Genomic DNA, 14479 nt, shown 5'->3' with positions numbered 1-14479 from the left:
AGTGGCAGGACATCGGAAGATCTTCCCTTGAACCTTCACCCATACCTGGGCTCTCAGAGACAGGAAACGTCTCGGTAACTTCTTGAGGAACATGGCACACTGTGATCTTATTTAATAGCAGGATTTATAATAGCAGATATATTATAAAGTTCATGAGAAGGATTAGATATTAAATTCACATTATCCTCAGAAGTATTTGTTTAACCATAACCAAAACACCATAAGTTTGCTCTTGTTTGTTCCTAGTGCATCTGAGAAATTTTTCTCTTGCATTTTCTGAAAACGATCCCAAATGAAAACCTCTCCAGCTCGTCTCACAACTATAATCCCATGGTCCTGCTCACTGAGAGAACTACAAAACCCACTGTGCTTTCTATATGATTCACTGTGGTCATTTCATGTTGTTGTCTTTTAGGTGAAACTATAGAGCCTGAATCATCCCGCATTCTCTTCTTTGATGGCTGGATTGCACTATGTGTTTCTGTCATGACGTGGCTAACAACATCTGAGAAAGAGCCATCTAATATGACCTCCAGCAGGCCCAAAAAGGTTGTCCTCATGGCAACAGTGATCTCATCAAAGAGACGCAGGGCCTGAAGGGAGTCTCCTCCACTTAACATGAAGTGTGCATCTTCCTCAACCACCACGTCATTTGGCAGGCCAAGGCATTCATAATATACACAGACAAGCACACAATGGCAGTTTCACTCAGCAGGCAATAGGAAATATCTTATTTAATAAATACCTCCACGTGTCCAACAATTAGTACTAAATAATTTTGTGCAAAAAGAATAAAAGTTATTTATACCTTTCACAGGGTCTGTAACTTCAGTCTCACAGATTCAATGTCTTTCCATAGAGTTTGTGTATTTATATTTATATTTTGTTTTTGAGTGTCACACATCCTCATCAACTCCTCGATGGCTATTTTATCTAAAAATACATGCAACAGGAATATAAAAATGATTGTGAAATCTATGACTACAATGAAAAAACATGTTCGCATGTTCATTTGTGATAGAAATACCGAAGCTTAATGAAACAAAATGAAAATGTCTAATAATAATAATAATAACACACAACATTCTTTAATTTATCCAATTTAACCTCTTATAATTTATAAAAAAAGTAAAAAGTCATTTTAATCATTTTATATTCATTAATTAAATGTATATAAAAACATAAATTAACATTTTTGGATAGAACAATGTATAATAAAAAGTATAAAATCATAAATAGTTACTAGCATAAAAGGTTCATTTAAATTAAATTAATTAGATTTGGATTTGTTAACATTAATTAAATTATTTGGGGTACTTCAAAGGACAAGGACAATAACAATGGCGATAAAGATATGGTTTTAAAAATAATTTTAAATTTATTAGAATAGCAGAGTCCACACCATATCTATAACAATAACGGCATGGAGAAATGATATTATTGGAATCACTAATATAGTTTTCCTTACAGTTATGTTTATAGTTATTATTCTTAGTGTGAACAGGCCTTTAGTGGATGGTTCTCACTTGCCATAAGAGGTGAGTGGAAGAGCACGGATGACGAATATCATGTCTAGAATGTTGTAGTCTCAGCCTCAGACGTCATGCACACAGAACGTTGTCTGATCCATTTGGCACACAAAAGTGGAAACACTTAAGGAGTTTCGAAGTCGTCATCGGATTGGTTGAATTATACAGGATTTCCGGTAGACGTGTGTGTTGCGTTCTTTAACGTTCTGCCTGGAAACAAAGATACCGTGACGCCAAACCCCCTCACGAAAGAAGAAAGCCGTCATGTTTACAACTGTGATGACGAGCGCTTATCAAGATCAACTAAACACTGGATTTTCAAAAGTATATGAAATATTTAAAGTTCGCGGCACAGAATCTTTAAAATACGCCGGTCTGTTATTGTGGTGACATTTCCTCGCCCCTAAATGTGACGCTAAAAAGAAACAAACTGTGATTGGTTGTTTGACATGTCGGTCAAACTGCCTCATGGGCGGGACTTGGCCAATGAAAGCTGCCATGAATTCCAGACCTTCAGCAGTCAGTCTGAAGGTCTGGCTGCGCGAGGAATGCTGTGACTGGCCAAAAGCTGTGATAACCTCTTGCGAATCTCATCTTTAATAAACCTGAGTGAGGGGAAGGGGGAGTTTCTTGAGACGTCGACAGTGGTGAGGTCTTCAGAGGACTGTGTAGAATGTTGGAAAGGTTTTTGATGAGAAAATTCAGAGGATGAAAGGGGTCCTGGTTGACCTGATGTGAGCACTATAAATGAGCAGCCTGTCACCCTCAATCAATCAGGCTCACTGCAAAAGCCTCCGCCTGAGGCAAATTCTCAATGATCTGAGCAAAGAAATAAATAATTGTGTAAGATCATATACAGTATGTACCTTTAAATACTCTTAGATTTTAATATAAATACATGCCAAAGTTGTTACATAACACATGGGTCATTTATCAACTGTTTCAACATTGATGATAATAAGAAATGTATCTTGAGCAGCAAATCATAATATTGGAATGATTTCTGAAGGACTGTGTGACACTGAAGACTGCAGTAATGGCTGCTGAAAATTCAGCTTTATCAACACAGGAATAGATTATATTTGAAAATATATTAAAATAGAAAACAGTTATGAAAAATGTATTTATTTATTTTTTATTTTTTTAAAACTCGATACAATTGTACCATACCAATGAGCAGCTCTCCTTCTCCTTCACTGACGAGACATCCCGTATCATCTCTAAACTCTATTACGGTATCTAACATCGGCTCTCCATGGGGCACAAATTCATCTGTTCTTTACAATCATACCTATGATACATAAACAAAAATGCATTACAAGAAATGGCTGAATAATATTTAAGAATATTTTTTTTTTAGGTCAATTTAAAATAAAGCAGTGGACCTTGAGAAAACATTCTCTATAGACTGTTTTAGAATGATTAACATAGCTACTATTAGAGCTTTTAGGAATATTTTGAATTAACTTTTCTATTTTCAGTTTTAAACGAACATTAGTTTATTTTTTTTTTGTAATTTTGTTGGTTTCCATTTTATTAGTTTCTGGGTGTCACTCACGTGTTCTCCAAGCACATGTGTTCGTCTGGGACTTTGTACCAGCTTGCCCAGCAAGAAACTACAGTGGTGCCGTAAAGATTACATTGCCTTCCTGCTTCCAGCTCTTGAGAAGACTTAAAGATGGACATGGTTCTCCTCCAAAAGCCAATAACCTCAGGGGTGAATTTGAACAAAGCAACTCCTTCTGAAAGACATGCCTTCCAAAGCATCTCACAAGAGTGGGAGTGGCCTGGAAAATAATTAAAAGTCAATTATAATATTTTAGTATAGAACAGTACTATACAACAGAGATCTGAATTAGAGAACAATCCATACTTGATATTCTATATATTGTATATCTCCATCACTCAAAATTTGAAGGAATATTAGCTGTATGTTTGATTGTATGTTTGACAAAATAACCAAGGCATTTCAACAAAAACCTTTATTTTATGGAAAACACAGAGATCAGAATTAGAAAACAGTAACCACTGTAGCACACAACAAGATTACAACTATCAAAAATTAGTAGGAAGTGTAGAGTCTCTTGCTTTGAATGACTTCAGGACAATATATTTAAACATCTAATGACACACATTCAGATAAAAATCAAAATAATTTAAAAAAAACAAAGTATTTTATTATATTATTTCAAAAAAAACATACAAATCAAATATTTTTGCTATATCAATCAGTTAAAAAAAAAAAGTGAACACATTAAGAACACAATGACACACATTCAGGTAAAAATCAACTATATAGCCTAATAACTGCAGATTTCAACTAAAAGTTCAATGTGTTCTTACTTTAGATATTTAATATTAGGCACAATACACCTGTGTGGGACCTTCACTACTTTTGGAAGCACCTGTTGTTCCGGATGGGTGTTAAACATAAGCCAAAGGCTCCCTCTGTTGGATGTTTTTGATCATAGCAGAGTTGGAAGGCAGATCGGTCGTTTGAATTTCGTCATTTGTTCGGTCCGAGCGGTTCTCGAGATAACGACTCAGACCGATTTTTTAGACAACAACAAATGTAATTATTACTATTTATTTATTTTTATTTTTTGTATTGTATGACGTGAAAGTTAACTAACGTATATTTATGTTCTAAGCTATTTAATGTGATGAATCACTGCAATAAGTATATAGGGCACATGCAATAATGAAAAAAACAACCTTTTTAATAAAACATAATCGAAAAAAAAAGCCATTTGTGGCTATAAAATTGCAGCGAACCATGTGGAGACGCAATTACGCAATGACAAAGAATCTCTTTTGTGCCTGCAAACTGCTCGAAAGAAACCGATTCGTGGAGGTGACTCATTTGACAAATTCGCGCTTTAAGATGACGTTTTCGTGTTGCTTGAAAGAACGTCCAATCACAGCTCGAGTTTTTTACTCGGGGAGAAATTTGAAAGTTCAGACGAGCCGCTGGCTGGCTGTAAAATCTCAGTTTATATTGGTCAAATACATTTTTTGCAATATATTTTGTTAATGCAACATGTCTGCAAAACTTTATATGCAGATCAATTCAAGAGAAACGACGATGTGTTTAGAAACACGATGGAAGCTATTTTTCAAAAGGTACGTAACGTTAGTGTTACAGATAAAGTACATGTATTGGCGCATATCTTACCAAATGTTATGTTTCTAAAAAACTGTAGCGAATCCATGTAGTAACGTGTTTCATGTTTATTATTACGTTATTTATAGTATTCTACTCTGAATGATCCTGGGATAGACGTCTGTCTGAAAAACAATGACCTGCAGGACTGGTAGAGGTAACGTTAGGCCGAAATATCGAAATTAAAAATCGATATCTAAGCATTTCTACTCGCTGGGCGGGTTATAAAAAAATAAATCAATAAATAGATGTTATGTTGTTTTCCCCTAATCATTAAGATTTGTTTCTGAGTTTGTGTATTAACGTTATATGACTGCAGGTCCTGTGCCCATTGACAGCGCAGAGGGAGAACGTGAGCTGGAAGCATTAAAGGTGAGAGTCATTGTTGTAAATATAACCCAGAAAACATATCTAAATTGAATGTTTTCTGAAATATTTAGCTTTTGTTTATTTAATAATCATGGACATAATAAATTCCCTCTGCAAATAAGATATTGGTGCTCTTCAGTAGGATATAGTTATGATAGTAAACTCGTAATATGCAAGTTTACATTAGCTTTGATCTGAAATATGAGTGTTTTTTTTTGTTGTTGTTTTTTTTTTGCCCAAGTTTGTGTAAGTTTGCATAATGGTTATTACATTTCTTTTCTTATATGCAGACTCGAGTTAGAGCAGACATTTCAGTGAGGGGTAAGAAACAAAATATTGTGATTTTGGGGTATTTTTTTATCAGTTGTTTTAAGTATAATGCCATTTATCCTTATTTCTCATGTTTAATCTTTTTTATCCTATGCATTTTTATAGAGTTTGAGGACCAGGAAAATGATCAGGTAGTAAAAAGAAAATGATAGCTTTTTAAAAAGTATATATATAGTATATATATATATATATATATATATATATATATATATATATATATATATAAAATTTATTTTACTTATTTTGTTATTTCCACCAGTTTCAGATGGATGTGTCAGGGATCTCTGAGGATGATCTTAATGGGTCAAGTCAAAAGGAAACAGTGAAAATCTGTGTAAGCAATGAGTATATAACACTTATATGTACATATAAATATATAACAAACAAGTAACCTTGCACTTTAGCACAAAATAAACAGTTTTTTTTATTTATGAACTATACACTGTATGCTCTTACATTCATTTATTGAAGAAATAAAAAATTATGTTTAGAGCTGCCATCACAATCTTGTCTCAATTATAATCTTCTAGGGCACAGAGGTGAATCATTCCAGCTCTCTTTGAATCTGAATAACACAACTGATTCTCTGTGGGGTGAGCCATCTCAGCCTGAGGAAGAGGATGCAGAACTGGAGAAAACACTGAGCAGCCATGGCAGTACCCTCCTGGATGTCTATCCCAGCATGCTCAACCAGATCGGGCGAGGCATACCGGCGACAGCACGTGACTGATACGGCGAGGGGCCGTGGTGCAGAAGTACCGCCCGCAAACACTGGCAAGGCGGCCCGTCGCATCGCAATGCATCCTTTAAGAACAGACACAACTGCACTCTGAACAAAACAACAGAGATCTCATTTTACACCAGTCAAAGTCCAGTTCAGAGAAACATTAGCAAAACTGTTTCAAGAGCAGTGACAAAACTTAAACATTTGCTTAAGAACAAATCAAGGTCTTCGCCACTCAAAAAATTCATCCTACGAGGCCCAGTGCCTGTTTTTACTCACCCAGGAGGAACAGCGTGGATGTGAGCGGTGTGACGGATGAGTGTTCATGGACTGATTTGCATTTAACCAGTAAACCTGCGCGTGTGATTGACTTCTCCACACCTGCATATTCTGGTTCCCCCCTCATATAGTGACCAATCTCCAGATCTGGACCAAACCTATGATGTTGGACCAACATTTCAAGCTATTCCAGCCTCTTCTGTTCTTGCGTCTCCACGACAAAGCAGAGCAGATCTGTCTCTTATTGACCAGAGAGGAATATCAGTGACCTCCCGACCTTCCTTATTGGACAAAGACTGTTTCAGTGACCACCTACACTCTCCAGTCCCCTCCCCTCACCGTGGTCTCATTGGTGTTTTATCTCCTAGTGGGAAAAGTAGCTTCAGACCCAGTGTGCTGAACATGGAAAGACAATTAAACTCAACAGCAAGTCCAAAGCGAAGGTCTCCTGTCCACCATCTGTCCCATTCTGAGGTTCTCAGATCTCCTTATGGTGCCAAACAGGTGCCGTTGTCATCACCCCGGTGGTCTGTTTACGACCACCCTGACCGAAGCTTATCCAAAGTGGAGAAATCCAATTTCACTCCATCCAACCGTCAACGCTCACTTTCTGGCCCCCAGTCCACCCACTCGTTCAGTGAACTGCAGATTGATGCTGAGTTCAGAAAACTGTATCACCACTTCATCTGTCGTGGAACATCATCGCCGTGTCCTTCCTCCCACTGTCACCTGTGTGAGAGACACATGAAGGAGACGTCCCGAAGCCCCAGCTTTTCCTCCTCCAGCATGTCTGCTCTCGCTCTGACACCACTGAGAGCCAAGCTCAAGAAACGCCGCCGTCAACCTGAAGTGGAAGAGTCACTCCGATTCAAACGCTTCAGAGAGAGTCGCTCTCCACTTAAACATCTCCAGCTGAGAGACAGCTATATGACCCCTGGCATGTCAGAACCTTCTGAAGACAAACACACCTTGGATAGAGCCATCCTGCTGCAGTGCCCCAGTCCACGGTTCCTCAGGGGCACTGGAAACCTCAGAAGAATCAGGGAGGCTAAATTAAATTTGTCTTGGGTAAAAGCATAATCGATATGACTTATGTAATATAGTTTTTTTAGTATTGTTTATCGTTTTGAATTGCCATTTAGTAATTTTTGTACTTCAACTTATTTTATTTACTTGTCTAATATCCATTCAGGTTTTTGATCTAATATTTTACTTCAACAGTATTTCAGTTAACAAAAAGGATTTTTTAATAGTTTAACAATAACAAGAGTAAACCATTGGTTTCTCTACTTCCTTTGCAGAGAGATGCCCCAAGCAGAGTCCATACCCTGGAGGGTTTTGTAGTCACATTTTAATGTCTCTAAAAAATACTTGCTCTGCATCACCATGGCCTCTGTATCTTGCTTACAACAGATAGTACAAAATGTTAACTCATCAGTATTTTATTTCAACAGCTGTATCACCCATGAGACCGTTTAATCAGGGTACCTCGCCACTCTCTCTTAGGTAAATTCTGCACCAAATACTATGTTAATTTCTCACAGCCTGCATTTTAACTAGTCCATATGACTTTTTCTAGGGATGTACCAATATTAAAATTCTGTCTAATATAGTTTTTTTGCATAAATAAGATATAAAAACTAACTTTAACCAAAATTAATAACTTTAAAAGTGCTATAAATTAGTGAATTAGTGAAAATCTCCAATATTGGCCAAGAACCAACATGGTGGTAATATATTGTGCATTCCTGAAAAATGAAGATTTTTGTTTTTTTGTGAGTGATCAGATATTCTTTTAGTCTTTAACATGGTGATTGAGGATCTGTTTTCTTCAGTCTCTCCAGGAGGCGACTGCAGTATGGTCTTCTGCAGTGATGTGTTTTCCTGTATGCGTCCCACAGCCTGCAGTTCCCCTTATGGGATAAACACAACATATATTGTGAATATATAAAGTTTCCCCTAGCGAAAAAGCATGGGATGACATCAATGTGTAGACCTAGTGCTTAAAATACAGTATTGTGTTTTCTTTTTTGAAATATAATGTACCTGTAAATGCAGCAGTTTGTTACAATGTTGCTGTGTAAATATATTACCATCACTTTGAAATACCCCTTTGTTTTAATATTATCATTTTAATGGAACCAGTATTTTTTAATAAGTGTCCAATTACATGTGCGTTGATGAATGGAATGTTTGTCTGTAAATAATTCAAATGTTTTGTTTCAACAAACTTTTTAATAAACAAATATGTGCTTTTCACATACAGAGTTTCATTTTGTGCATTCTTGAGGACTAACAGAAAAGCAAAACAGTTGGTTTCCTTAAGAAGCATGACTTCTAAAGCTCACATTGATTCAAAAGTAAGAAAAAAATCCAGAAGCTTATGTGGATACCGAAACAGATTGTTTAAAAGTTTGGATATTTACAAGATGTAGTGATTTTACTAGACAAGAATCTTGACCAAAGTAAATCTGACAGCAACAGGAATGCTTTTAATGCAACTCTTAAAGGAATGTCTGAGAATAGGAAAAATAGAATGTTTTATTTTAATTCACATAGTATTTGGCCTGGCTGTAATGACATTTAAAAATGTTAAAGCAGCACCAGGTTTAATTCTGGTTTTAGTCATATTAACAAAAGATTTCAAAAGACAAACAAAAAACTATTCTATACAGAAATGAATGGACATTTATGTGAACAGCAGTTCGGAGGGATGAAATTCACCACTCCAGCTCCACTGGGTATTTTCCTGTGAGGCAGGCTGTGCAATGACCAAATCTAGTAGTCTTAGTGCTGATCCTCTCTTCTTTCCCATGTGACTCTATCCCACTCTGGACAGCAGATACCAAGCCTTCAACTGACAGATAACGGACACTTGTAGCACCTGCTCAAAGCGAAGAAAAAACAAACAAACAATGAAACCACATAATTATAAATGACATTTTTCTGTTTTCAGATGGGAAGTATTCATTACAAAACCTTAGCAATTAAAACAAATCTCTGCTCCTGACTTACCAATATAACCAGCTATATCCTCAAACTCTGGTTTGTTAGCAATTTAGCTCCTCTTTGGTAGGAATGTTAATGCCCATGTAGCATGGGAACCGGGATTGGAGGGGATGCAAACTCGAAATGTGGACCTGTGATGTGTCATGTGACATGACAAAAGACACTGTGTGTCTGTGAAAATAGATCAAAGCAGCAAACATACAGTATTGATTCAAATATATTTCTACCTCTGTTGCACCTGCTTCCTTCAGCAGTTTAATAATAGGGGAGATGGTGTTGCCCCTCACAATCGAATCATCGACAAGCACCACTCGTTTGCCAGCAAAGTTATCCGTCAAATGCCCCAAACTTCTTGGCAACTCCAAGCTGACGTAGGCGAGTGTTTGGTTGAATGAAACGTTCTGCCCACGTAGCGGTTCTTACAAAGCACCTCTACATATGGAAGGCCTGACTAAGAAAGAGATAGAATGTAACGCTTTGTAATGGATCAGAAACAAAGCATTATGACAGATGTGTACAGCATCCTTGTTACTCACTTGTTGTGCGTATCCTAATGCTGCAGGTGTGGCTGATTCTGGAACAGTGCTCACTACATCAGCATCAGTGGGAGCCTCAATGGCCAACTGCCGTCCACAGCGCTGCCTCACTGTATATACCATCTGACCTGTAACACCAAAACAAATGCTACTTATTTTTTTAATAGGTGACTAGAGAAACCGAGGCAAAAGGCCTGTGGTGTTCCCTTTCGCTTAAAAGGTAGGAGAAACTTCAACACCCATAATGCACTGTGTTTGATCAAACTAACTGTGAGCTGGGATACAAAAAAAATGTAGAAGCATGATCTGAAACTTTAACAAAAAGCATCACATGATGGATTTTAACTGAAAAACAAATGGGGAGATCTGAGTGCATGGAGAAAGTGAACACATTGTTTATTTCCATATACTACCAACATCTGTAACAATACGAAGTGGCTGAAAATCTACTAACCCAATCATTTGTTTAACCCAATATTACAGTTACATCTCAAGCTTTCCTTTTACTCAAAACAATAAGAATGATCTTAAACATTATGAACTTACCTTCAAAATATGGAGTCTGCCTGGCAAAGTAAACATACTCAAAATGCAGAAGGCCAGGAGGGTTCTCCCCTCCTGGCCGTGGGACAACACTCAGGCTCTTCACTTCCTTTTTAGAGATCCTGGATGATCTCTCCAGGCTGTACTTCACGATAATACCTGACAACGGAAAAATTAAAACCCTACATACACAATAAACACTAAAAATAAACACTAAACATATGCAGCCGCAGTACCTGTGCAGGTTTGGGATGGGAAACTCCTTTAAAGAAATGTATAAAATAGCCAAAAAGACTTATCAAAGCGTTTCTGTCAGATGATTGTGAACATACCTTGCTCCAATCGATGGAAGCTGCAGGGATCTCAGAATGAGGACCACCCCAGCCTTCGGTGTTGTTTCTCCAGCACCTACAGAATCAAAAACCACAAGGTTGTAGCAACCATTTCTAGACCTAACGGTACAGCAAAGACAGGCCACATGCACCCCCTTCAGACTTATTTTGCATACCGTGACATGCACCGTCATGAATATATACATATCTTCTACACAGCCCCCAAACGTCATGGCGAAAAACAAAGAAGCTACTAAATTTCGCATACTAAAAAATGAAGCTACAACAGTCACATTTCATAACATTTTAAATCTAAAATGATGGTCTTGACACTATATACTTGGCCTTTGGAATCTGTTGTAGTATGATTGGTGTCATGTTGAGTTACCAGACCCCTGCCCTAACCCGCCAATGTCCGCTACCACCCCTGTAGTATGTGGGTTTTGTGAGAGCTATTCCCAAAATAATAAATGGTTTTTATTATTATTATTACTAAAATTAAACAAGGTAAGAAATATTTGTCACCCATTAGAAGTTTGAATAACAATAATAATAACTTATTTTGATTTTACCAGTTATAAACTATAAAAATTAATAATATTTATAGCCCTCAAACAGCACTTAAAGGCATCTCTTTTGTTGACATAAAATATAAGGACCGTGAGTCCCCACCAGAATATAATGCATGTTATTAACTAGTGACCAAACCTTTCCACACCTCACTCCGGAGTGAGACCCACAACACACCCGAGAGCACGTCGGCTGCCAGTACTGGAGATCAGGGCACTAGCACTGTTCAAACACAGAAGCCCTCAAGTCGAGTTCCGCGCCACCCACTTCGCAAGACACTTGTTAGCCACGCGCGCCAGCACGTCCTATACACAGAGCATATACTCAATCTTTACATCACACTGCAGTGAGTACGAAGTAGGCGTCTCATCGTCATCCGGTTCTTTAGACTGAGAAAAACAAACAATAAAAATAAATACATAAAAATGACGACTGCAAGAGTGGACTTCACTTTGCAATCCGTAATTCTGGACAGGATTTAACCAAAAATGTGATCAGATGTAGACATGCTCAACCTTACCGAGCCACCCAATCCGGGAGTGGTCTAGCTCGTCCATGGGTGGATGTCCAAAGCTAGGAGGCTGGGAAATAATGTCACTGTCTGAGGTGGTGGGAGAGGCCAACGGCCATGGAGCGCATAACCTACAAACACACACAAATACTTTTATCAACTATGAAAAAAAACCCTCAATCCCTTCTACCTGAAAGCTATGGGGAAGTCTCATGTAATCCTTAAGAATCCCAAAGCACACCGTCTTTCGCAGTGCCGGAAGGCATGACCCAGTTCCCAATTGTGTGCTACTGCAAATCTTGCCAATGCAGCGTGTATACCACAAAGGCTGGCAGGTCTGCAGCTCTGAGGATGCCCGTGGGTGAAGTACCGCGTGTGCCCCGCTGCCTAGGTTACCATTGCGCAGTTTCAGCAAAATTCCTCGGCTTTAAAGGCTGTATTCACTAAACCCATGCCCTGTGAGAAGCAATTATGTCAGGCATGTCTAACTGCTTGCATTCCAGTGCTGTAACGTTGAAAATGTGTTGGCCCATTGGGACAGGAACAAAATCATGTTTTTAAGTTAAGGAAGGCAGATGCTGTATGCAAGCGAAAATGCTGTGTATTTACAGTACCTTACCTTAGAGGGTGAGCTCTGTAATGTTGGTGGGTTTGTCACGTTATCATGACAATCCCAAGACACTCTCCTGACCACCCCCTTACAAATCGAGAAAAAAGAAGTACTTTAATTTTTTTTTTTTTCACATTAAAGATCTTACAATAAGATTATGCAGATTTAGCAATTGTATAATAACATACCACAGAACATACTCAATCAAAAAATGTTGGTTGTCAATTAGTTATGAGCAGCAGGGACACATTAAAATGCAAAAAAAAAAAGTACAGTGTAAAGACCAAATGATACAAAACTATTACAGAATTTCAGATAAAAAGCTGATCTTTTTCTACTTCAACGAAAGAAATCTTAGAATGTTGTTTTTGTAATTTTTTTTTTTTGGGTTTTTTTTTTTTTTTTTTTGTTGTTTTTTTTTGATATTTGCCCACCACGCTAATTCGAATGGTCATGTCCCGATCGCTTTTCCGTACCACCCCTCCCCCGAACTCAGGATACACTTTGTTTTTTGTTTCCTGTTTTCTCTGTTTTTTTTTTTTTTTGTGGTTTTTGAAAATAACAAAAACTATACAAAAAAAAAGAAAAAACAAAAAAAAAATTTTTTTGTAATGGTTGTAATGGCTGGCTGAAAATCAGCTTTTGCCATACAGTGAATAATCACATTCAAAATATGATATGTCAAAAAATATAATTTATCGAGATTAAAGGACATTTTGAGGAGTAGCGATTACTGAGGCTACCCCGTCCCCTTTCCCCGTGTGTACATGACAATTCTCACGTACTGATTAATTGTAGTGCATGACCATTTAGAATCGGGCCTGATTAATTTCATCAGGTGTATACCAAAAAATAGAATCTTGTAGTGATCCTGTTGGTGCCACCCAACGACCCCAATAAAACAAAAAAAGCTTTTATTCAGCTGATCATATAGAGGCTTAAGTTTTCATCCTCATGTTAGTGTACAGATTTTTTTATTAATTTTCTTTTCTTGATGTGCTAAACTTTTCTTTGAATAAAGGGAATGTACTTCATAATAATAATAAAAAAAGTGCAGATATTGAGACTGAAAAACACGCTGAGGTGTTTAAGAAGTTGATATTGCCTGTGGTAATCCATTAGAAAACATGTCTTTGCAAGACTAAAAGTACTGAAGAGAGAATGCGTCCCTGCCCATTTTCCCCCGATATTTTACACCAACAAGATCAAATCAAAAACCAAATTCTGTTTCAATGAGTGAAGGAACTGCACAGAGTGTGACGTAAAGCAGATCAAACTGGTTTATGTGAAGTGGTTAGGCAGAGAATGACAATGAGAAAGAGGGGGAGGGGGAATTAGAGTGAGAGAGAGTGTGAGAGAGAGAGAGTGTGAGAGAGAGTGTGAGAGAGAGAGAGAGAGTGAGATGAAAGAGAGGATGAGAGAGAGAGAGAGAGAGAGAGTGTAAGAGAGAGAGAGTATGAGACAGAAAGCATGAGGGAAAGCATAGGCAGTTCATCCCAAAGATGTGACAAAATAAACACCAAAAGACCATTCAAATAGATGTGTTGTCGCCACAGTCAAATGCAGCTCGGTGAGTGGGCCTATTCCACGTGTCTTATTGAGTAAAGATCGACGCAGCAAGTGCAGCTCATTCGCCAAGCCACTTCTCACATTTCTTCTCCCCAGCGGTCCCTCCCCCGACTGCACACAGCTTAAGCCTAGTCTGATGAGGCTGTTCTCTGTCACGTGGGCTGTTCCTAACTGGCCTCATCGTCTGGTTTGCCTTGGACACTGAGCTTAAAGTCAACAGGGAGGGGGGAAGCAGAGACGGATAAAGGCAGAGGCGAACAAACAGAAGCCATTTTCTAGGCAAGCTTCGAAACATGGAGCCTGAAAGTCAGACCAAACAAAGGCATGATGCTGAGAGGACAAGAGGCTAAGAGGGACACCAGCTGGTGAATACTGGACGAGGGGAGGGAAGTGGAAAGCACTGCT

The 14479-nt window shown here is 38.0% G+C and overlaps 2 pseudogenes; one reads left to right on the top strand and one right to left on the bottom strand.

The window, feature by feature from the left end:
- Window positions 1–4485: 4485 nt before the first annotated feature.
- On the top strand, window positions 4486–7749 carry LOC122149049 (annotated as a pseudogene).
- Window positions 7750–8609: 860 nt separating this feature from the next.
- On the bottom strand, window positions 8610–12428 carry LOC122149048 (annotated as a pseudogene).
- Window positions 12429–14479: the final 2051 nt, after the last annotated feature.

The sequence above is a fragment of the Cyprinus carpio genome, chromosome A20, assembly GCF_018340385.1.
Source record: "Cyprinus carpio isolate SPL01 chromosome A20, ASM1834038v1, whole genome shotgun sequence".
In the NCBI taxonomy this organism is placed as follows: Eukaryota; Metazoa; Chordata; class Actinopteri; order Cypriniformes; family Cyprinidae; genus Cyprinus; species Cyprinus carpio.
The sequence above is the reverse complement of the archived record's forward strand: the minus strand, read 5'-3'. Positions and strand labels throughout refer to the sequence as shown.